Source organism: Dromaius novaehollandiae, chromosome 19, assembly GCF_036370855.1.
Source record: "Dromaius novaehollandiae isolate bDroNov1 chromosome 19, bDroNov1.hap1, whole genome shotgun sequence".
Taxonomy (NCBI): Eukaryota; Metazoa; Chordata; class Aves; order Casuariiformes; family Dromaiidae; genus Dromaius; species Dromaius novaehollandiae.
In genome coordinates this window covers 1,542,688-1,566,075 of record NC_088116.1, presented here as the reverse complement: position 1 = coordinate 1,566,075, position 23,388 = coordinate 1,542,688, and the positions used below count along the sequence as shown (strand labels likewise).

At 37.4% G+C, this 23,388-nt stretch overlaps 1 protein-coding gene across 3 annotated transcripts in view; it reads left to right on the top strand.

The window, feature by feature from the left end:
- NLK (nemo like kinase) overlaps positions 1-23,388 on the top strand; it is a 71,395-nt gene that overhangs the window by 15,168 nt on the left and 32,839 nt on the right. The gene's annotated exons all lie outside the window — the stretch shown is intronic.

The window sequence follows — 23,388 nt, the reverse complement described above, 5'->3', positions numbered from 1 at the left end:
ATACAGTTTCCCCTACCCAGAGATTATATAGTAAGCAGAACAAAAGTATTTTAAAAGGGCCTCTTCTCTTATAGCAATGTAATTTTTTCTTTGGGTGTTTCTGCGAAATTCTTGCTGGCTCACTTGCTTCAAATCTCTGACGTGGAGGCAGATTATCCTGCAAGTTAGAAGAAGGAAGAGAATGTAGCAGTTATTTCCAGACTGCTTGCAATCTTTCTTAATTTCACAAATTCCTAGGCTAGCACTTTCAGATAAAATAAGCAAGAGAATTTTCTGAATCTCTTAATCTCCATATCCTTTCCCCATGTACCTTTGAAATCCTCTAGACCAGACTTTCTCCTTGATGTTGAGTTGTAGCTTGTGGGTATGTTGATGAAGCAAAACGATCTTTCTTGTTTGACTGACTGACTGAAGGGACGTGGATCAAATAAATCATTGGGAAGACATATGATATTCATAGAGTGAATAGAGATAAGTGTAATACTGCACAAGGTTACAAAGGTTAAACTGTACTGAGCATTTAGCTTCCAAACATGCTTCGACTTCAACAGTTGTTGCAACTGGCTTGAGCAGTGGCTAATGATTTAGAAAGGTGCATCTGCAAGCTGGCTGTTAACTCCTCGTGTCCATGGATCTGACAGTCCAAAAACAAGATGCATGTAAACAATATCATTGTAGTTCTCTGCCATTTACAGGCTGAACGTACACTGAGAATAGAGTTTGTCTTTCCTGACTTGGAACTTTAATGGTAAGTTTGCCATTGAATTTGTGGTCAAGCAACCATACCGTCTCTGACCTTAATTATTTATGTTTCTGGAAAGTAGATGACATACTAAGACTTTCCCTTTTAAGAGAACTTCTATTGGATGACTTTGAAATTTTTAAAAGTCAGTTCATAAAAGCTTCTTTCAAAAGTACATGTTATAAGAGTGGAGCGGTATTTTAACAATCAAGCACAATAGGTGTTCTCGAATGCAGTTTCAGAGATGAATGAAAATAAAAGTGAAGTGATTCTAAGAATGTAATGTATAGGAACTGCAAAATGAAAATATTTATGATCTTTTGAACATAAGTTTTCAAATCTTGCGTATCCAAAACAAACATAAAGTTTCAAAATACACATGTTAATAAGTGTCATTATTTTCTAATGAGTTGTTGGGGTAGCAATAGATAATAAAGAGTCACATATTTCTATTTTACTGCATGATTTTATGATTCTGGATTTAATGAAAACTGTAGACCTGGGAGGGCATTAACATGAGCTCTGGAAAGATTTGTCAGAGTAGCTAGGGGGAAAAAAAAATCCTGATGAAATTTGTATAATATATTTTAAAAAATAGATGTAGACATGCTCAAACTTATTTGTTATCCAAGCTTGTAATAGATCTTTCAAAATGCAGTTAGGTATCTGGCACACTTTTTCAGTGTGAAAATGTTCTTTATTATGGAACTTGGAAAAGCCAAGGATAGTCAAAACAATACAAGAAAAATTGAGATGGATATGGAACTGAAAGCTTTAGTGAAAAAGACCCTGGTGACACCATTTAAAGAACAGTTGAAATAAGTAAACAGGCAAAATTGATAATTTTTTTCCTTTTGGGGGGGAAATTGAAAAATCTAAATAAAGTCAAGGTGAAATAATTTGATGTTAGAAAATATTTCTGTGTGTAATACATCTTATAATAGGGTATGGGCTCATAAAATTGGCAAAAAGTTTTGTTTTCTGCTTTTAAAAAAAAGTGAGCAATCTTACAGACAATTAGCATTTTTCAAGTCATGATTCCTATTTTAATTGCAAGGACATATCCAGGGCAAACGGGAGGATGCACAGGTTGAAAGTGGAATCTTGGAAAATAAAGATCTATCAATAGTTTTGTTAACAGCACGTCTCCTCTAAGACCTCATTATAGATACTGATCTTATTAACGCGATGTGCTGTTAAAGGAAAATGGAGCTCAGTGGTTTATGTTTTCTTATAGTTCAACATATGTAAATTCAAAAAAAATTGTTGGCACACAGTGTTGAATCAAGAAAAATAACATGCTGTTAAAGTGATATAAACAGAATTACTAACAACTAGCGGCTACCTTATTTTTGCATCTAATTTCAAATTGTTGGGGAGGGAACTTCCAGTATAATAATTACTGTTAATTTAAATCCTTGTAGAAATAGGGAAGCCTCCTCTTTTCCTCATCCCTTATTCCTTTCACTGTTTTTAAGTGACATGATGAATTCACTGCAGCTGTCTGTGGCTTTTCCTAGGTTTTTTCCTGTGATATCACCTCTTGCTTGTTTACAGGTATAATAAAATAAATAGCTGATTTGAAAGGTGCAGTTTTAACTTAGGAGCTGAATTTGGTTACGGATGTGGTTTCACAGGCGTGATGGTGGCCGCCCGGTCTCTGTGCCTGGTGCATGTGGCAGCGTCCCAATTTGTTAATCTGTATTGAATGTTGGTGCAGAAGTAAATATTCACATCATGAATTGGAACAAAAGGGTGTGAAATTAAGACCTGCTTTAATTATTTTGGGGGTTAAATCTAAAATGCATTAAAATTTGCCATTTATGATCTGGCAGAGCAAGACAGACGTTTATCTTCTCCATTTAGATCCCTTCTTGAAAGGAAGAGCCTTGCTGCACGTGTTCTGTAGGCTACGTCTGTGTCGATGCCTGAAGTACAGATATTCTGCATATTGGCAGTCTTTATGCGTAATTATTCTAACAGTGAATGTAACAAAATATTTTTGCTTGTCAGTATGACTTTGAAAATCTATTTTGTCGTAGATCAGCTGAATTAATTCAAGTGGCTGAGTCAAACTTCTATCTAGCAGCTAAAGTAAAGCAGTCTTTTAATGGTGAAATGGAAGGTATCTTTTATTTGTCAGCAAAGTCATTAAAGGCAACCCTGAGATACTGAAGTGCTTTCCTGAGGAGTTACGTATTTGTTCATTGGCTGTATTTGAGAAGCGGGATAAAGTTCTTCGACTGTGCTCTTGACGGCCGGGAGAGCCGCCCAGGTGCGTAAGCGGCGCGGGGCCTTTCCTTCCACCCCGCGGAAGGCAGAGCACGCACGTTCGCTGGGCTTTGCTTGTTCTCCGCTTTCTGCGGCGGTTTGCTGGGGGAAAGTGAGTGCGTGTTGGCAGAATCGGGACCAGCCTTGACCTACTTGTGGCTTTTTCTCTGATCTGTGTCTTGGGCATGTCGTGCTAACGTTTTTAGGCTGTTGTTTACTCATCTAAAGCCTTGTCTAATAAAAATGTTAAGCACTGACAGATGTTTGGCAGTTTGAATATTAAATATATATATCATCACTCCCACAGTTGTTCCCAAGAAGGTTTTGTCACCTATGATATGACCCAGTAAAGGGAATCCTTCTGTAAGAGTTTTTGTTTCACAGTGAATTATTGTTTAAGCTTTGAGTTAAGAGCCTTTTTGTTTGGTTGGTTGTTTTTTTAGAGCCATTGATTTAATTCCAAGAGTTTTATTCCAGGAGTCTGTATTTTACTTTAGAAGGTCCCAGGAAGACTGGAATTATACCCATGGTAGTGATTTATGCTACCACCAGGCTTTGGGCTGACTCAGAACAGAGAAACATGTATTAGGATTTTCAGGTCAGTTCACGGAGATCATTTAAAACTGAATATAGTATTAAGACTAGTAGACTGGGGTAAGGTTAGACAGGAGCTCTGCAGCTCTGACTTCTGTGCTGCCTCAGATAAAACTGTGAAACTGAAACTGCTGGGTAGGTTGTGAATTTATTTTGTTTACAATTCAGGTTTAAAACAAAGCAGAAAGAAATACAGTTTCTGTGCAATTACTTTCATATTTTAAACAACTGTGTAAAATTTCTTGTTGTGGATAAGTTTAAAAAAAAGAAAAGAAAAGAAAAAATTACTCTTTAAACCTCCCTTAATGTAATGTTACTGAGAAAAAAAAGTTTGCACTGACATGGATTTTTCCCCTGCAAGGAAGACACAAAATAATCTCTGTGCTTCATTGCAGTAGTTTTATTATTGTTCTGTAAATTCAGCTGCTTTCCTGCAGTTCACACAGTCTTCAGGTATGAGACAAATAAAATTATGTTCTAGCCTGACTGTGCAGCTAAATGTTGTGTGCACAGACTTAACGTTTTAAGGTTAATCTCACTTAAGTTTTTTTTGTTTTGAAGAGTTTTTTTTTCCTGAATTGAACTGTTGAAGCTTAGTGATATGTTAATATTCTGGGAGTTTTTGTGTGTGCTTTGAAACTGTTACAGTCGGAAGTGGGAGGAATGGGAATGTGGATTCAGTAGTGTATTGTTCAGATTTCATATTTCTGAAATGTTAAAACTTGTTAAAGGTAATGAAGCATTGGTGCATTTTTCTCATTTGCCACTTCAGGAAAATTTAACCTTTCCTTTTTGCAAAGGACGTTTTATTAGTAGATAACGACCAAATACCTCTGAAGCAGCGCTGCCGTCCTGCGTGCAGTCCGCTCCAGCGCCTGCTTCTCGTGTTTGCTTGCTCGGGCCCCCGCAGCGTGCAATTAGCAGGGCTGGCTGTTTTTTGCTGTGGTGACAAGTGTTGCAGACCTTTACTAATAAAACAAACAGCAGAACTTCAGAGGAGCGTGCAGGGGCACCGGCCTGCCGGCAGCCTCGGCGCTTGGCGAGGGACTGGTGACGAGGCCTTTCAGTAAACATTTCAACTCTGCTACTGCGTCTTATTACGCCTTTTGTAACTTTAGCCAGTGAGTTTAATTGCTGGCCAGTAAGCATGTCACACCTTCAGGCCATGTTCAAACGTATTAAATTGATACATAAAGATAATATATATACTTGGGAAGGATGAGGTTAAAGGAGCAAGACCGTTCTGAGCGATACTCTCGTATTTGTGAATGTCAGTAAAAGAAATAGCTGAGACGTTCTGTTTAGCAATAGAAATTAAACTGCACAGCAGCAACCGGAGCTGGGTAAGGTATCTTTCATTTGATGCCTGAACTACATTTGTATTTTATATTTAATCTTAAGGTTTTATGGTTGAAGAGATCACTGATTAATCTGTTTGTGATTCATCATTATAATTAATTTATTGCTCAATTCTACTTCCATCTAAAAATATTATCCTAGAAAAGGAAACAAACAACAAATAAGCTTTAGAGACTGACATGAATCAGTCATCACTGTTTTGACAGTGATAATTTGTTTTATTGCCATACTATTATGTGATTATTAAACCTTTAGGTATACTTGCTATTCAAAAACTTCTCAGTTCTGAAGCTAGCTGTTCACTGGATTTAACATATCATCTGAAGAGAAATCTCTTGCTTCAGATAAGCACTGGATATAATAATGGGACAGCGATGCCTTATCTTGCAAAAAAATAATTATTTGTTTGCAAAGAGTGATGGTCATATACTTATCACTGTTCGGAAAGGGGTCACGTTAAATCCTAGTGAAGGATTACAGAGGTAGAAAGTTAAGTTTAAGGACTTGAACTCTGTCAGAGACAACACTGACTGCGAAATGCTCAATGCCAAGCAGTTATTAAAAAAAAAATCCAGTAATAAATGGTAATTTGTGTCCAATAATATCAAAATCATTTTCTACTTTTACTTCTCTTGGTGCTTTTTCTTGCCAAGTGAATGGAATTTCTATGTTTTTTCCACAGATAGTGAAATATTATTTCATTATTTTTAACCTTGAAGTTATTTGATGCTCTTTCCTTTCTTCATCCTTTTCTTTCCAGTTGTTTTCTGTTATCTTTCATCTTTGTATGTGTCCACATGCGTTCTTTCCAGGAAATAATGTGGTAATTTTGTTTGTATTTTCTTTTGTTGTCGTCTTTCTGTCATCGTTCCTTTTGCCATTTCTTGCACGCTGGGCTGAGAGTCCCATCAGGCAGGGGCTCTTTGTCAGAGGTGTCTTACTCAAATGTGTCTGCCAGAGAACAGTGAAATAAGGGTTGCCGTCTCGGAAGACATACCTTTTTATCAAGCAGTCTAAGATGTTCATTTGGAGACCACAGGAGAGGTTAGGCTTTCCAATCAGTTTGATAATACTGTTTTTCTTCCTTTGGTAGAAGGGAAGCATTGCTGGATTTAAGCATTATGTCTGTCGTAACAGTTCATCACTTAAAATGCTGTCTGTTTCAGAAGATTGTTTTATTTAGAATTTATTGGTGATTGCAACGTTGCAGAGAATATTGGCTTAAATCAGGGTAGACAAGGACTTAATTTTACCTGAAAATTTAGATTTATTTTACAAATTTTGCATTTGACTAATGAGCTAGACAATCTTTCATAGCATCAGAAGATGAGAAATTGCATCAGTTACATTTTCTGCCTATCAGAGGCGGGAAGGAGTTTTAAAACATCTTGGATCACTGTCTCAGCAGGCTGTTAATTCAAAGATATTATTTACCTCTCTATTTTAGGCTGTCACTCTAATATCTTAATAATTCTGAAACTGCCTTTTGAATCCAATGAAAAGGAGTGACTATGGCTCTAGTGTAACAGGGACTAGTTAGGGCTCCGGTACTGTCCAGGGAATAGGAGGAATTTTGCAGAGCTGTGAGACCTGCTGATGTGACATGGCTCCTTCACTTCCCTGACCCACCGTAATGGGAGACTGATGTCTCTTTAAGCTCCCTGTCAATAAATCTGAGCATGGTGAGGGTTTTTTTTTTCCCTTTGCAGGGGCTGGGGGTCTTTTTTAAGTCTTCAGACATGTATTAAAAAAATCTTCCTCCACCTGCCAAAAATATCCCACAACCCTAAAGTATTTTCCAGTCTTCTGCATTGTACTGGCTATAGGCTTATTTAGCACTTGCATTTTGACATATCCCTTCTGCTCCTATAGTAACTCAGAGGATGACTATGTGGTTTTGGTCACTTACTTATCTTTATACAAGAAAAAAGTAGTAATTTTGATTACAGTACATCAGTAAAACAGAGGACACATCAGAAAAGTTGATCTTCTGTTGACTTGTGTACAAGGACAAGGAAGCTGCCATTAAGGTAGTTGGGCTCTTTACCACTGTTGTCAAAATATGAAAAGCATTGTCTTCTGTTTGGTTTATCATTATGAAAAGAAACTGGATTGTCTATGAAAGAGGTAGCATTGAAAGAACTAATAATACTTTTGTCAGATACGCTGTTTGTTTTATTTCTCAGATCTTAGTTTTGGCTTATTCAGCAGAGGAAAGATTGAGCGTTCTCTGGTTAGTGTTCACGTCAGCCATTATTAAATACTGGTGCTGGGAATTACAGTACCTTACAAGTTTAATGTTTTCTTTAAGTAACATTTTAATGCTTATTTTAAGTTCTGTGATTCTAATGTCCATTCCCATGTAAGATGGAAAAAAGAAATAAAAAGATTGTTGTATAAAATTATTTCTGGCAAGAGGGATGGAAGGGGGGGTGGCAACTAATAAATATTCTGTATTGAAAACTTCTATAATTAATGATGGGAAGGAAATGTTTATATACATTTCATACAGTTCCTAACATTAAAAGGTACTGTCAACCTCATGGAACAAATGCATCTCAGTTTTCAGGCTTGATACTTAACCACAGATGCAACTGCTTCCCGTGCACAGAACTCGGGTTTATAATCCCATCGCAGTGAGTTACTGGTGTTTGTCATATCTGTTGTGAGCACTGGTTTGGATACGCTGCTGATTTCATGTGCTGGCAAACAGCCAAACAATTTCGAAACCTTTGAATGGCTGAAACGTGATGGCTTTAACCTGGGAGATGGAGTCCTGAGATGTTAATTGAGATAAGGTGTGGTGCTGGGGCACGGTGATTATGGCTCTGGCCTCATTTGAGTAATGAGGTGAGGAGGAGGAGGGGCTTGGAGTGCCCCCCTCCAGGGGAGAGGGTGCGAGGGAGGATGAGAGGTGCAAGGGAGACCTGACTGTGGAAGATGCTGTGGATAATTGCTGGAAACCAAATATCTGACTATCTAGAGGACATGACCAGAGACTTTATTAACCTATTTTTCCATGGATGTACAAGGGTATTCTAGGAACTGTGCCAAAGCCTGGAGGCCGATTGGATATGGAGAAGAAGGTTTCTTGTTTGGGTTTTGTTTGGTTAGCTAGTGGGAATGGGATGGAGGTCAGTGAATTGGGCAAGGAATGCAGTAGTTCAGGTAATTGTGGTATATGTTTTAAAAAAAGAAAAAAGTATAAAAAAGCACAGAGATCCATCTCTTTGTTAGGCATGATATTTTTTTGTCAGCATCTTAGACCTTACAGAGCTATGCCATTGACTGAAAAAAAGAATTGCTTTTAAGGAATGGAAAAATAATTGGAATAAATGGCCAGTATCATATAATAGCTTACTATAGCTGTGGTTCATGTAGGCAGTTGGGAAGTAAATAAAAAGGCCTTGAGCATAGCCAGAAAAATTTGTGTAGATGGGGAAATAAATTTGATTTGGAAAGCAGTTTCAATTTTAAGCTTCCATGAAGGAAGACAAATTAAACATTTTTAAAGATATTAACCATAACAGTATCCCTTTAATTTTCTATCCTTTCTTTTAAGTGAGATACTCTGAATCAATTCCTGTTCAAGGAGACAGATTTCTTGCAGTAATCAGTTTTGCTTTTAGCTCTGATTTTGAAAGAATAAGTGATAATGGCGCACATGCTTGAGGGTGTGATTAGAACGCAACATTAAAAGGCTTTTTAGGACATCTACAGTTGAAAAAGGAGCTCTGGAGAGGTCTGCATTTGGCAGCTGAGCAAGATGTGAATAAAAGCTTACCTTTGAAGTGTAGCATGAAGAACAGGCTGCTTAACCCTTTCACATGAAATATCTTTTAGCGAAGGTTAAATCTAGGTGTTTTCTTCAGACTCATCTTCAAGTTATCCATTAAATCTGTTACCTTATACGCAGTCTTTTCTTTCCCCAAATGAATCCTGTACCTTAAGAGACCACCTGTCAAGACTATATATTAGAAAGACTTAGCTCTTTGGAGTACCTCACTGTGCGAGTTTTTTGGGGAGTACGAACATTACAGTATTTTTGGAGTACCTTGCATTACTCTGTAAGGTAAGTTAAGGCAATTTAATGACGTGCTGAGAGTACGTATTTGTAGTATGTTAATTATGTTGCCTTCTGGCAGTCTTTTTAAGGAGCTGATCTGTTCAGTGTTTTTGAAAACATATAACCAGTGGTCAAACACAAATTCCTGGATATAAAACTTGCCTAAATTTCGGGACAATATTTAGCTGGTAGAATGTAATTTTGTAGGAGCCTGATGTCTGCAACTGTAAGAAGATTTTGCTTTTGTCTGTGAACGTGTTCACCTAACTTCTGTCAATCTGCTGCTTTCTGCAGACAGGTTCTTGTCAGTGTAATGTTAAGCGCTCTGTGGAGTGAATGAGGGGTGAAACTGATGTGAGAATCCTGAAGCTGACTTTCCAAGAGGAGGGATGAAACAGGGGAGAAACGTTTTCTTAATGAACTGTCATGTCTCGGTGGAGTACCGCTCTTGAGACGTAATGCAAAATAATTGGGCACCTTGTGCTGTAGATAATTGACAAAAGTTGAACCAAAATGAACAGTTACAGGGAAAATTTTTTCACTATTTTTGTTGATACCCTCCTCCAAGTGCTGAAAGAGTTATCAAAAGAAATCAATGAAAGCAGTTCCCAAGCAGCCTTACAGAGTTAACATACAGACCTGCATTACCTTGTTAACGTGGCCAACAGGCGCTTGACTTCCTTCTCCTCCACTTACTATTGTGTGTAATGTGCTCTTCGTTAAGCAGCAAAATAATGAACCCGTTTTAACTTCCTAAACTACAACTGTGTCTTGAAGAATATAAGACTAAATGTTATTTCCAAAACTTACAAAATATTCATGATATGGTTCTTTTTGAATACTCTCATACAAAATATATGAACAATATTTTTAATAAACATTTTGTATTGCTTAATACTTCCTTGTACATGTGATGTTTTGAAATTGCAGCTTAAAATTCTTTGCTGTCCTGTAAATTGGCATTGCTAGTGTGGGATTTGTTTCCACAATTGGATCAGGGTCTCCAGAGGATATAGCTTCCAGGGTTTTGTAAACACTAAAATTGTGCTTTCAGTCTGACAAGTTAATTCTCACTTTTTTTCATTGTAAGAATTTTTAAAAGAAAAGCTGTAAGATGGGATTTCTAACTATATCAGATAAATTTTGAATGCCTCTACAATATAATCAGATGTGCATGTGTACTTAAGTATTTGTATTTAAGGGTAATTAATACTGTGTTTCAGTATTTTCCTTAGAACACAGAGTAACTGAATGTTGACACGGAGTTCTCCTACAAGGATTTTTTAGAAGTTTTCTAGAGAATTAAAAAACCAGAGATGCACAACCACTTTAACTCTTTGCCATTTATATAAAATTCAGCCCATGATAACTGTTAGTAAAATTTTTTTAACCAAAACTGGCTGACAGCGAATTTTAAATAGCCAGTCTAATAGAGTTTGCTAGTAGACAGCCATCTACGTTAAGCCCTGGCATCTCAGGTTCGGCTGCCAGTTGCAATTGGCAGTTTCAGTTGAGAGTTTCCACGCTGTAGACCTTGCTAGACTGTGTTCACAGTCAGATGCTTTAAGTCTAATATTGTCCTTAGTGTGATTTTAATTTTTTCTAAAGCTTTGACTAGTTTTGGTTTTACTTGATCCGTACAGAGACACAGCTCATGCATCATATGTTAGTTAAAATGTGTTGCTTCATTTATTTTTAAACGAGATGTTTTTCCTCCAGCATGGACCACACTTAATTGTGAGAAAAGGGGAGTAACAGGTGAGGGAGGAGGAACACTGACACTTACTAAAACAAACAAGACTTTTAGTTTCACTCGAAAATGGAGTTTCACGGTATCCAATTTCATTATAAATAGCTTTTATTATATATATATAACAAGTCCTTCTTTTAAAATAGATTTTAAAAGGAAACCTGTTGGTGTTTTTCTTTTTTTTAACTCAAACCCACTAGCTTAACATGAATACTGCCTGAGCAGATAACTTCTCATCATTTTGCCAGAACTTTTGCCAGACTTTGCCATTTACATTTATCCATGTTGACTACCAACTTCAGCTGCTCTCTAGCTTTTTTCCAAGCTTCATCACCACTGTAATAAAAACTGTTTGTATACTAAGTAGTGTTTGTTATCAAATATTTAGATAATTTCACTTCTTAACTGGTAACAAGAATTATAGTATTCTGTCTTGAGCTTTAGAGTTGAAAAGAAAACAAAAATATGTATTTCTTTCTCTTACAGTAGTCTTCACTTACTAGAATAAATGTTTGAGTGTTGGAGAAAGTTTTGCTATGCAAAAGAAAACTTTTTTTAAGAGATCAAGTAATTATGGGACAAATCTTTATACAAAAATTATTAGATAACTTTTTTGCTCTTGCTAAAAAATGAAAACTTAAGTTTATAATTGACAAACTTCCCCCATGAACCAAGAGGGAAAATACCTACTTCAGTGATTTAATTCTGTATCTCTAGAAAAAGAATAGATTTTTTTAAAGTGTTTGCTATAACCATTCATTAATCAATCACTGTGGTTTTTTCTTGTTTATCTTTAGTAAATAGCAGCTTTCAAAATATTCTTCCTGTTCTTCCTCTACTATTTTTTGTAGTTTACCTGTGAACACTGCCACACATCTTGCTTTTTTTGAAAGTCACTAATGCATTTGATTTTCTTACCTTCTAGTATCTTCACTTCATTAGCTGACAGTTAGCTTTTATGAGACATTCTCAAGACCTCCAATAACATATTGCACTTCTCAAAAGAGGTCTGATAGCTATCCATAATCTCAGATTTTATAAATAATACAATGTACATTGACCTGTAAATGAATAACTAATAGTAAATACCACTCTACAGAGTAAACATAACCACTTGCTGCTTCTTCATTGTTTTACCCTGACTTGTTTTTAAATTAGACCAATCCCTCTAAGGTATATACTGTTACTTAGTTTATTCGTAACTGTGTAGCACAGTATGGGCTCAATTTTGGTTGTGTCTTTAGGGCACCACTTCAGCTCAGTGGCAAAAAAATAGTTTAACACTTCCCTATATCCATGTTTTTGAGAAACAGGTTTTATATCATACAGATAACCTTAAAAATTCCTTTGCTTTAGCTGTAGGGCTACAGTATGCGATTATCAAAAGCCAATAAAGCAAACTGCTTCCTTATGTTGCAAAGTCAGTTTTTCTAAGAGTAAAACATGCATCCCAGAGAAAGCAGTGGGTATTGCATCTTCCCGTGGTGGTTATGCTGTTGCATGCTCTATTAGACCTGTTGAGCTCTAACCCTGACTGGCTTTGCGCCGTCTGCATAGTTCCTTATTGCTTTTATACTGACTAGTCCTGAATATCTGTGCCGTGAAGTTAAATCAAAGGCAAACCTAGGTTTTGCTCAGTTATCTTTCTCAGTTTGCTTTTATGTCATCTCTCTGCAACATCTCAGAATGTTTGTATCCTGCTGTTAATATTTCATTTTAGCATTTTAGAAGTATTGCCAGCTTGAGACTGCTGCACAGCAATAGTGACCTGAAAATCATTAACAGCCCATCAATTTTTTAAATATCTCCAAAAAGTAAACATCTGTTCTATTTTGATAATACTTTTTTTTTTTCCGTGCGTGCTGAGGTGTTAATTTCATGCATCTCTACTGACTTTCACTCAATGTATTCTTTCAAGTTTTGTTAGAACTGGGTTAATCTTCTGTGCTGCAACTACTGGGAGCTCTTTGTAGGCAGTGACTCGCAGCAGGCATGCCATCAGATTTCGTGGAAGTGTTTTAAGCCCATGAACTGCTGGTGCGCGTAGGTGAGCACATTTCACAGAAGTGTTAGTATGCTCCAGTGTGTTCCATGTGTGTCTTGTGGGCCCTGTGCTTCGGGTGATCAGGTATTTATTATCTTACTTGCAAATGATATGAAGAGATTATTTAATGTATTGCTAGACTTGAGTCTGTGGCTACTGCGTGGGTAGAGAATCCAGCTCTCGCCAGTGCACTTTTTCACTCCTGCGGGTGGTCAGACCAGATACTGGCTGCTTCTCTACCCTCTGTTTCTTCATCATTGACACTGCTGTGACTGTCTGATCTGTTGATGTCCATTTGTTTATACTTAATTAGGGGTGACTGGCCCCCTGCTATAATTTTGAAACAGATACTCAAAGAGCTGTGGTTACTGCAGTGAAGTGACGGAGACTAGGCATTGCACTACTGTAGTATTCTCCTCCTCATCCTGACTTACCTGTGTGTGGCTTTCCCTTTGAAAATTGCAATTAAAATAATCATGCATATCTCCTTTAAACTAGACTCTATCAGCTTTTGCATCTCTTAAACAAAGCACGTACACCCAGGGGGTGGGGGGAACATTATAATACCATGCTAACTGTGTGTTCATGCTAATCTTCTCCTGTTGCAAAAAAATCCAACAAAAACAGAACTTCCTAACGATACCACTCAATTAACTACCACTCCCATTTCTCATTGCAAGAGAAGCCTAAGTCGCTGCACTATTGAGATAGCATTTAATGTGCTTTGTAACTTACAGCACTGACTCTCAGCTGGAAGTTGACACACCAAGGAAGAAAAACTCAAGTAAAATTCAAAAATGAGGGACCTGAAATTAGCAAGCTTTGGCTATCTACAAGTGAGGCTGTATTTTAAGCAAGGTATCTTAACTCTCTCTGTAGTTAATTGGTAGGATGAGGCATTTCTGGAGAAACTATTCATATGTTGTCTAAGACAGGCCCTCTAGAAGAGATTAATCCAACCTATCCCTCTCCTTATTGACTAGGCAGAGCCTGTGTGTGGCTGATGTGGATCATATTTGACATATGCTTGAGCTGTCGCTGTTACTGGAAAAGCAATGTGACTTCCCCTTTGTCTCAGCTACTACTTTCCCTGCTTTCTCCTTCTCACACAGTGAGCCGGATCTAGGAGCTGAGCAACAACCATATACCAGGTCAGGTATGCCATGTTTACAGCTTTTGACTGGAAGCTTGACTTTTAGGCTACTAAAGTTAAGCAAAATTAATTCCATCTTTAGTATTTGCATTTAACATTTGAATAAGTCAGCTTTCAGTAAGAATTGTCACAAAGCCTTAAAATGCATGTTTTATGCATTGGCGAACACCATCGTTGGTGGTCAGGAGCTGTTTTAGAAGCTGAACTCTTTAGTTAGCAACTGGAGAAAATACTTCTGTTTGTTAGACAAGGTCGTTGGAGAATCTGGAACGTTACCTTTGCGCTGTCTTGCTTGTGTTTTAGTGGTCTTTAACAGCAGAACCAGTAAAGCAGCTACTTCAGTTTTGCCTAAAACTTCAGTATATGCTTAGAAATTAGACTAACACAATATAACTTCCTTTTAATTCTTAAAACAAGGAATGTGTTATAATGTTCTTATTTTTTAAATTATTTCATACGTTATATACGTCTTCACTGCCTCTCCCCTCCACTACCTAATAGTCCATTAAAAATTGTTGATTATCTTTTTGTAGTGCTTTAGTAGTGCTCATTATTTGTCAATAAATCGATCTCTTGGCTCTTCCTATATGCAGACTTTATGTACTTGATCAGACGTTTCCCAGATATGTAATTGGATAGCTGTACACCCTCTCTCTGTGCTTTAACTTCAGTCTTGATCTTTTGATTTTGAGAACTTTTTAACAGATTTTTTTAAAATTTCATTCCAGGTTCAAATATATTTTGAAATATGCCAAGATGTGATTGTTTGTTATATAGTAAGTGTATAAAATGCCTGTAAGCATTTGTCAGACAAAAGGCTGTAGCAGAACTCTATTTTAGCTATTGGCCTCAATAGTCTAAAATAAAACTGTGGCTGTGGCATCATGAATTTTTGGGATGCTGTGTGCTGGAAAAGTGGTGTATTGGTTATCACATGGTCTTGAATATGAGCTACCTATTTGTCTGAAAGTGGTATATCAAATATGCTTGAGTGAGCAAATGAAATGTTTGTGGGACCATATTATGTATCTTAACTTGAGGCTTTCTGGGAGAAGTTTTTATGGTTAAGAAAGTCAAGAACTGAGGGAAAAAAGTCTGCATAATAAAGAAAACTGGAAAGTAATCATATTAAAAAAAAAATCACATGAAGCTTTTTCATCCCTCTCTTTTAATAAGTCCTGATGTCAGTTTATAGGTGTTGTCTATAAACATAGGGGAAGGTTACTTCCCTCCTAGAACATACTCAATCAGCAGTTTTCCCACACCGCCCTCTGAAAACAGTCTTTCATTATCTCATTCCTGTGTAATAATTGCCATGGAGTAGTCACACACTTGTTTTTTTACCAGTTGAAACCACAGAACAATGTATATGCATTGACCTGGATTCAGAGAAAGAAAAAGTTACTCTTGGCATAATCTCTACCTTGAAAATCTGCCGTCAGCATGGTAGAGAGTTGCTCGAGACTTAAAATGGGCAATTGAAAAGGCTAAATGCCTGCAAAGATTCTTTGAAATAATTTGAATTGTCTCTGAAAACGTTTTAACTAGAGGCCTGGATTGTATCATTAATCTTTGCTGCAGTTCTTCTACTCTTCAGAATTTTATTATTTCAGGAGTGATTAGCCTATAATGTAAATAGCTACATAATGTAAAGCTACAGTTTATATAAAGCATCTTTTTTCTTAATATGTTCTATCAGACTTTTCTTTTTATATAGTTCTTGAATATAATAAGACATGCATGTTTATGTCATGTATAATCAGCAAGAAGGGTTCTCTTATGGTGAGAAGAATGGCCCTTCTACAGAGGACACTGACCTGGAGTTTAGGAGATCAGGTCTTCATTTCTGGCTCTGTCCATAAGCCTCCAGCATGACTGAGGGCTGGTTTCATGCTGTACCTAATCTGTGTAACTGTGAACCGCTACCAGAAAATGGCACTGGCTTGCGCTCTGCCCCAGCCATGTGCTCGCACAGCTGCCCCGTGTCAGCTCGCGGGATCGTGGGGCGTTAGGATGACTTCATTCAGCTCGCTGCGCGTTCAGTGCTGCATCGCTCTGTACGGGATCACTTTGCAGAACTGACTCACCTTGCAGACAGCCGACAACTGTCTGAAAGAGCTGCAAAAGGGCAGGAACCAGCCCGGGCAGCAGCACCGCCCCTTCCAGCAGCAGCTTGCAGCTGTGTGAGGCAGTATAGTGTGAAGCCACGCCATCAATTAATCACTTGGACACCTACATCCTTATCGAGCAGGACTGTCGTAAGGATAAAAATCTTCTTCTTGGGGTAGTACTGTTGTATCTGTGGTGGTTTAAGAGACAGGCAAAGCAAGGGCTTGTGTGCCTGAAAGCTTCCCTGCTCTTTTACTCTAGTTTGTTCTGGTGAAACAAGATACTGGTTGTTCTAGTGAAAAATATTACAGTAGCTGTAAAGTCAGCCTGATCTTGCATGATGCAGTACTGGATTTCTGCTATAAAGGAAAATGACTATATATTCTGGTACATTTGACTTTCTTTTAAAGAAAAGAGAAAACACAACTAAAAACTTAGTGGGCTAAGTGGTGCAAATGTAGCATGACATCAATTTCTAGGAGAAATTCTGTCTTCCAAGATAGCAACCCATCATTGTTTTGTGCTATTGGAACCTCTGGTTCAAAAGAAAATCATGTGAAATAAACATTTTAATTTGATCAAGAATACAAATTCAAATCTGTCTTGTATTTTTTAATACTGTATACTATGAAGGAGTGATTAAATAATGCACCCTAAAAATAAAATAAATACCTTTTTTTCTTTTTCTAGAGCAAGATTAAACAATCTTAAACCTTATCTTGGATTACAGCTCATTCATTTAAAGACTGTTGCTGAAGTAGATGAAAGATGAACTGTACTATGAATGTCTAAATAACTCTTCCTGCTATATGTCTTAAACTGCAGTTTTATATGCCAGGAAAAATCAGCTGAGTGATTTCTTCCCCCTTTCCCTTACCCTGTTTTCTTTATATTTAAATTCATTTCCGAAAGGAGGTTTGGGGAATCCTCATCACAGAGTAGTTGTTCTTGTTGTGTCGTAGGCAGTTTTAGCTGTATTGGGGAATACAGGACTGGATGTGCAAGAATTAAACAAGATGTCTGGTACATGCCTTGTAAACCGTAAGGTTTTCAAAGTCCAGAACAAATATAATACATACTGTTTCTGTATGGAAATTTTAACTTTCAATTTGATTAAAGATTTGTTAAGGATTTCTGCAAAATTTTAGTGTCTGAAAAAAATAGGTGATTTTCAAAAGGAACATTTTGGTCACATGTTGAGCATTCAAATATGTTTGATACTTTTTGTCAAGAGCTGAAATATTACTGTCCAAGTTATTTGTTTGCACTTATTTTGGAAGATCATTATTTTTGTTAAAAATCATAGACATATGTATGATGTTTATTGACTATCAGAATACAGGAGTCCCATAAATATACTTTGTATTCCAGTAGTTCTCTAAATTGTAGTAGAATGGAGTATGGGCTTGTTGTAGCTCCTTTAGATTTCCTCTCTTCTGTTAGAAATTATACAGTGGGAACATGAAAGAAAAAGGAATACTAGGAAAATATGTACATGAATGTGCCTGGGACTGTTGGAGGTATCAGCACCACCCGACCGGCCAGCTGCTGCGCGGAGACCGGCGCCTTTGGTCTGTAGATGGAGCTTGATTTCTTGACTTCTGTGGTCGCTGTAAAGCTCAAGCAGTCGCCTGCAGGTTGTTAATAGCTCGGAGCACGGTTTCAGGTTTGGCGTAGTGGGTAGACATGCAGCCCTCTTTTCTGAGAGGAACTGTTTGTTTATTTACGAGTCTTTCTTATCTGTGTAGCACTCCTAACTGTTTTGTACTATATGTAAACTTCAGAAATTTGGAGAAAAAAAGAATGGTTTTTTTGGAAGCTTTAGCGATGAATGCAAGTAGTGCAAATTAGCAAGTAGTGCTGAAAAACAGTCTGAAAAAAATTACAATACAGATTTGTGAGGTTTCACCTTTTTTACAGGAAATAGACATATTCTGCTGTTCACTGGCTTATATTTTGAGTTTTAGAAGTTAGTATTGTTTCAAGCACTTTTATAACTAACTTTTTAAAATATGTGCTAGATAAAAGCTTATTTTGATGGACTCAGCAAAACTATTGAAACTTTTTGCAAGTGTGTTTAACCAGCAGTTTCCTGAAATAAGACAACCAGTTTTGTCTTGTATACCTGTATCTTAATCTCTTTACTTTTGTGTCTGTGTTACTTTTCCTACTTTTTGACTAGGAAGAGCATTTTTCTCCTGTGTGTAAAAAAGAACTGACCAAACTGATGTTACAAAGGGAACAAACTGTTCAAAATAGCAGCGTGCTATCAGGTTTGTGAAGTGAACAGGAACAGAGAAATAACCTTCTGTAATATTCTGGCTAGAGTAATCTTGGTGTTACCTGTAGCAGTAGGTGCTACTGCTGCAACAAATTGGAGATGGTCATGATTTTTTAAGTGGCTGAATCATGAAGTCAATTTGGTTAAGGGGAAATTAATGTAAATATTGCCACAGGGGATGTTACTGACTGAAAAACTGGTAAAGTAACAAAGGGGAAGCATCTGCCACGAAACTTTTTTGAATTTTTTGAAGTGTTTAGTTCGGCAATTTTTCAACTTAATATTTTACCACTCTTATACGGGTAAAGTCTGAGTGGCAAGGGGAGATAGCTGAACAACGTTAACATGCTGTAAGGAGAAGGAGGAGGTCACGGCCCTGGCTGTACTTAATGAATGCGCAGCCAGGCCGCCAGCTCTTCGAGCAGGAGCAGCAGCACTTGTGTGAGCAGAAGTTAACTGTGCTGAGAAATTCGTGATTGGTTTTAAAGCAAAATGTTTGACTCAGTTTAATAGTATTAAATGCCCCTTTTCCCCATACTTTGTACAGTGTCCTAAATGAGTGGGTGTTCTCATAGTAACATCTGGAATCATATAATTCTTAAAGACCTGGTTAAAGCTAAGCTAGCTCTTCTGTGATTTTTTTTTTCCTCCAAATTATATTTACTAATTTGGTTTTTGCCCATACCTATATATCATTTTTGTTAAGTTATTTTCGGTTTAAATCTTCTTAGTCTCTTATCTCTTTATCCCCAGCCACAACTGATGCTTAATAAGTGAAACCTTTGCAGACTTCAGTAGCAGCGTGAGAGAGCGCCCCATTGACTGTGCGCTGAGCGATGGATCGGTTCCCTGCCTGCTGCTCACCTCACTGCCGGCTTCACCCAGGTGTAATATCCTCACAGAGCGGAGCAGGGAATTGAAATGTGTTCCTCTGAGAACGGCAGTGAGTGAAGCTGCCTTTCTCGTGCTCTCTCAATTAGCTCCTAGGAGACCTTCGTGCTTTTCTTGTTTCTCTTGGGACTACGTGACCTGATAGCGTATTGCTATAAATAATTATTTTACTAGTATCAAAGTAGGTACTGTATACAAATACCAAGCAGCATTTCCCGCGTTTTCGCTGGATGCGGTAAATACCAGGTTTTCAGAACAGGCAGGCGTGGTGGTTGGTTTGAATGCGGTCCCCACGTTTCCGCTCTCCATTACTCTGTTCGTTTCGTGCTGCCCCGTGAAGATGCCAGCGCATGGTATGAAGCTCACGAGCCAAGGCACGGGTGTCTGACTTAGACAAAGTTTAGCACTTTCCTAAAGAGATGGATACAGTATCCGTTTCATATTTTTGGAGAGGGAGGCTGAGTTATTAAGGTGCTATTCTGTTTTTCTTTCTGCTTTGTCACTGTAAAATTATGGCATTATAATCAAGTTACTGTTTTAAGCAATGCTTATACATGAACAGAAAGTATTCTTAGGCATTCAGCCATTACTTTCCTATCCATCTAATCTTTTTAAGATGAACATCTTGATTTTAAAATATTTTTCTCTAATTGTATTTTTTTAATGAAGTAGGAAAGAGGTAAGACAAAGTATAAACAATACTAATAGAAAAAATATTTTAAAGTTTGCATTATTGTTCATGACTGATTTATGAGAATTTTAATTTAGGCAACTCTGAACAGCCTCACAATTTTCTGCAGAGCAGTTATAAACTTACTTAATTGTGGTTGGTCATCTTTCATATCCTAAAATTTATTTTCAATCTGATCTAGTTTCTGTAAATGCTGACTGCTGAATTCTTGTGTTTGCATGCAACTTGCATGATTTTGTAGTAGTACAGTTCAGCTTTATATTTAATGCTAATCTGTATTTTAACATTTCCATAATTCAGGATAGTATGAGAGGAGTACTTCCATTCTTTGAAAATAACTTACTGAATTTCAAACTTTGCTTGAAGATATTTCAGATTGCTATTCTAAAACTGAATTTTACTATTCCATTTTAATATTTTATTAGAATTGGGAGCGACTTTTTTAATCTCCAATTTAATTAAACACGTTCTGAGGTCTTCTGATAATGGCATGCCTCCACACAGATGAAAGTTATCGGAAGAGTATACGTGAGTGTAGATTTTAGTTTTCAATTGTTTGACATTAGACAAAATGAAAATGTTAGTTTTTGCTTTAAATTTCATTTTATTAGATAGGATTATGTTAGTTATGTAAGTTACTGTAAAAGTTAGGTGTTTGTTTAGCATGTGCATTAAATGCACAACATACTTTTCAAGCTCAACTTTGCATGAATTATTTGAATATTAACTGGTCATTAAGGCAGAGGCACAACTTGAACAGGGTCATTTTCACTGGAGATAGCGGGAGCTGCCTTCAGAGCCGCTCGTTATCTCTGCCGTCTGAGGTTCATTAGCTAATACAGATGGGATAACCAGTGTGCCGCAGCAGCAGCAGCGCTCAGCCCAGCAAGCCTTTCAGCAACAAAGAAATAAAAGCATTCCTCTGTAACAGGCTGCAGCACTTATCTCTGCTCGCTGGTACTGTTTGTGCTGAACCAAAGCAGCTGCTACCCTGAGTTAAGAGAGAACAAACTCAACATGGCGTGAAATTACTGCACTTCCATTCACATTCATTAGAGTTATATTGTTACCAGCTACAAGCATGACTGGTCTTTGCATGAATAATAACATGAAATGCTACTTTGTGAGTTTTACCTTAAAACACTAACAAGATACAATGCAAACTTTGAAACCATATGTGTTACTGCTCTATCTGATTATATATTGTATAATTCTTCTTGTCAAACACTGGAGCAATATTTGTATTTGCGGGATTTGGGGAAAAAAAAAAAAGCAGATAGGAAGTTCCTAAAAGGAAATATAGCTAAAAATGGGGCTATTAAAAACAACCTCTGGAGGTCTCAAGCGTAGGTTCCCAAAGCTGGATTCCTGCTACTAAAATGTGCAGCGACGGAGGTATCTGTCACAGGGTGGGGGCAGGACCATTATTCACATCCACCGATACCAAAGAAGTTATTCCCCCTTGTTCAATTAGAAACAAACCAGCAAGCACCTGGAAACTTGTTTGGGTATTTATTCCTCTTCCAGCAGGGAGGCTCGGTTTCCTGCTGCCAGGCTGGCTTTCAGCAGCAGCTCTGTAGCCTGCCTTGAATTCAATGGCTTCTTGTTGGTGCTGCTGCAGCAGTGGCTCCCGAATATGGCTGAAAATACGCTGCATGCGTAGTTGCTGGTGGGCCTCCTTTTTATCTCATTGCACTCAGCACCATGGAGCCTTTTATCTAAAAAGTCTTCAGGACATTAATAATAAGGGAACACCTGGAGAGCGGACAGGACCCTAATACACGCTTTGTCAATCAACAGTCTGGAAGAACTTTCCTCAGCAGGTTTTGCCGATACGATCTTTAAGTTCTTATGAGTCCCTAAGCCCAAAACCAATGCCACACTACTCTTTTTTTTCTTTTTAATAATGCTATTTTGATTGATTGGTTGACTGTGTGTTGTTCAAGCACATTTTCAGTTTCTTCTATCTATTTCACTTACGCATGGGAGTTGTATTGCATGCCTGATCTGTTTCTGAAATTTTATTTTATCAAAAATACCTAAAACTTCAGAGTTCTTTCTGATTTGATGTGTTATTTGCTTGTTAACGTGTATGGGATGGGTTATTCTTCCATGACTAATTAATTGGACTGGTAACTTCTGTTGTGATAGTACTCAAATTTAGAAACTGATTGCTGTACGTACAGCCTAAACATAAAACTATGAGTCCCTATCATAAAGCTTCCTGACTGAAAACAAGAGGAAGAGTGGTCAACAAAACACAAGTTATCTGTTATTGGTTTTATGGAAATTGGTGGACTCGTGCTGTAAGTAGTGAACGTGGTGCCCTCGTCTCAGATGGCGAGACTTCTGCCAGGCATGGGGCAGCATTACTCGTTTACAAGTCTGTCTTTACAAACGTGGTTGTTGGTGACTTCTCCTGATTGTTTTACCTCTGCCCATTTCAGTTTGTTTTCCTCTGTAGGAAATTTCATAGCAGTACTTAGTATTCAGTTCAACTGCCTTTACTAAAGACTGAAACAAAGATGGTTAAAGTATTGTGAATTCAGATTTTTGCAGTGAAGAGTAGGAAGAGGTTAATGCGAATACTGTCACTTAATTGTCTCCACTAGTAGTGCCATTCCAACAGAGCAGAGATGAGGTAAAGACGTAATTAAGTGATGAGCTTGGTGATACTTGCTCAGAACCACCACTGTAGATCTGCTGTTGGTTTGTGCTGTATGAGCAGGAAGGTAGTCTAGCTGCAGCTAGGTCAGGAAAGAAGAAATTGGAATTGTGGCATAAAAATGAGGTGACTGATTTATGAGGGAACATGAGAAAAGCCCATACTGGTTTCTTATGCTAAATATTGTTACATATCCCCAAAGATAAATCAGTCTTACGTGTTTGGGGTGCCGAATGTCATATATAGTAATGTAATTTAAATAGAGTCCTTAGGGAATATGATGTGTAATTCTACCTCCAAGAATTAAATAGATAAAAACTTTTTACAAGAAAAAAGGGTAACAGTGGCACTCACTATAGATTTTACATCATATCTTCTCTTGTATTGGTAAGAGTTACACATGCACTTCAAAAATAGTCCGTTTATAAAGTAATAATTTAGCAAAAGTTGAAAATTCAGGAAATAAAAATGGATGGGTGGGTTGTAACAAATCTTAAAACAGCCAGAGTGGAATAGAGAAAGATCTAGGGTGGCTGTTGTTGATGTCTACGATAGCATCAGAGGTTACAATTTTCTGTCTTGCCCTGAACAGCTATCAATTTTTTTTTTTTTTTTTTTTTTTTTTTTTTTGCTGTTTTATCATCAGATTTTTCCAGATTGAGACTATTTTGGGAGAGAAATGGAACAGGCAAGTGGACAGGACTGCCTCATTTCAGTTTTCTCGCATTACACAAGAAGCTTTTTCCAGTGCAGAAGTGAACTTAGAGGGGCT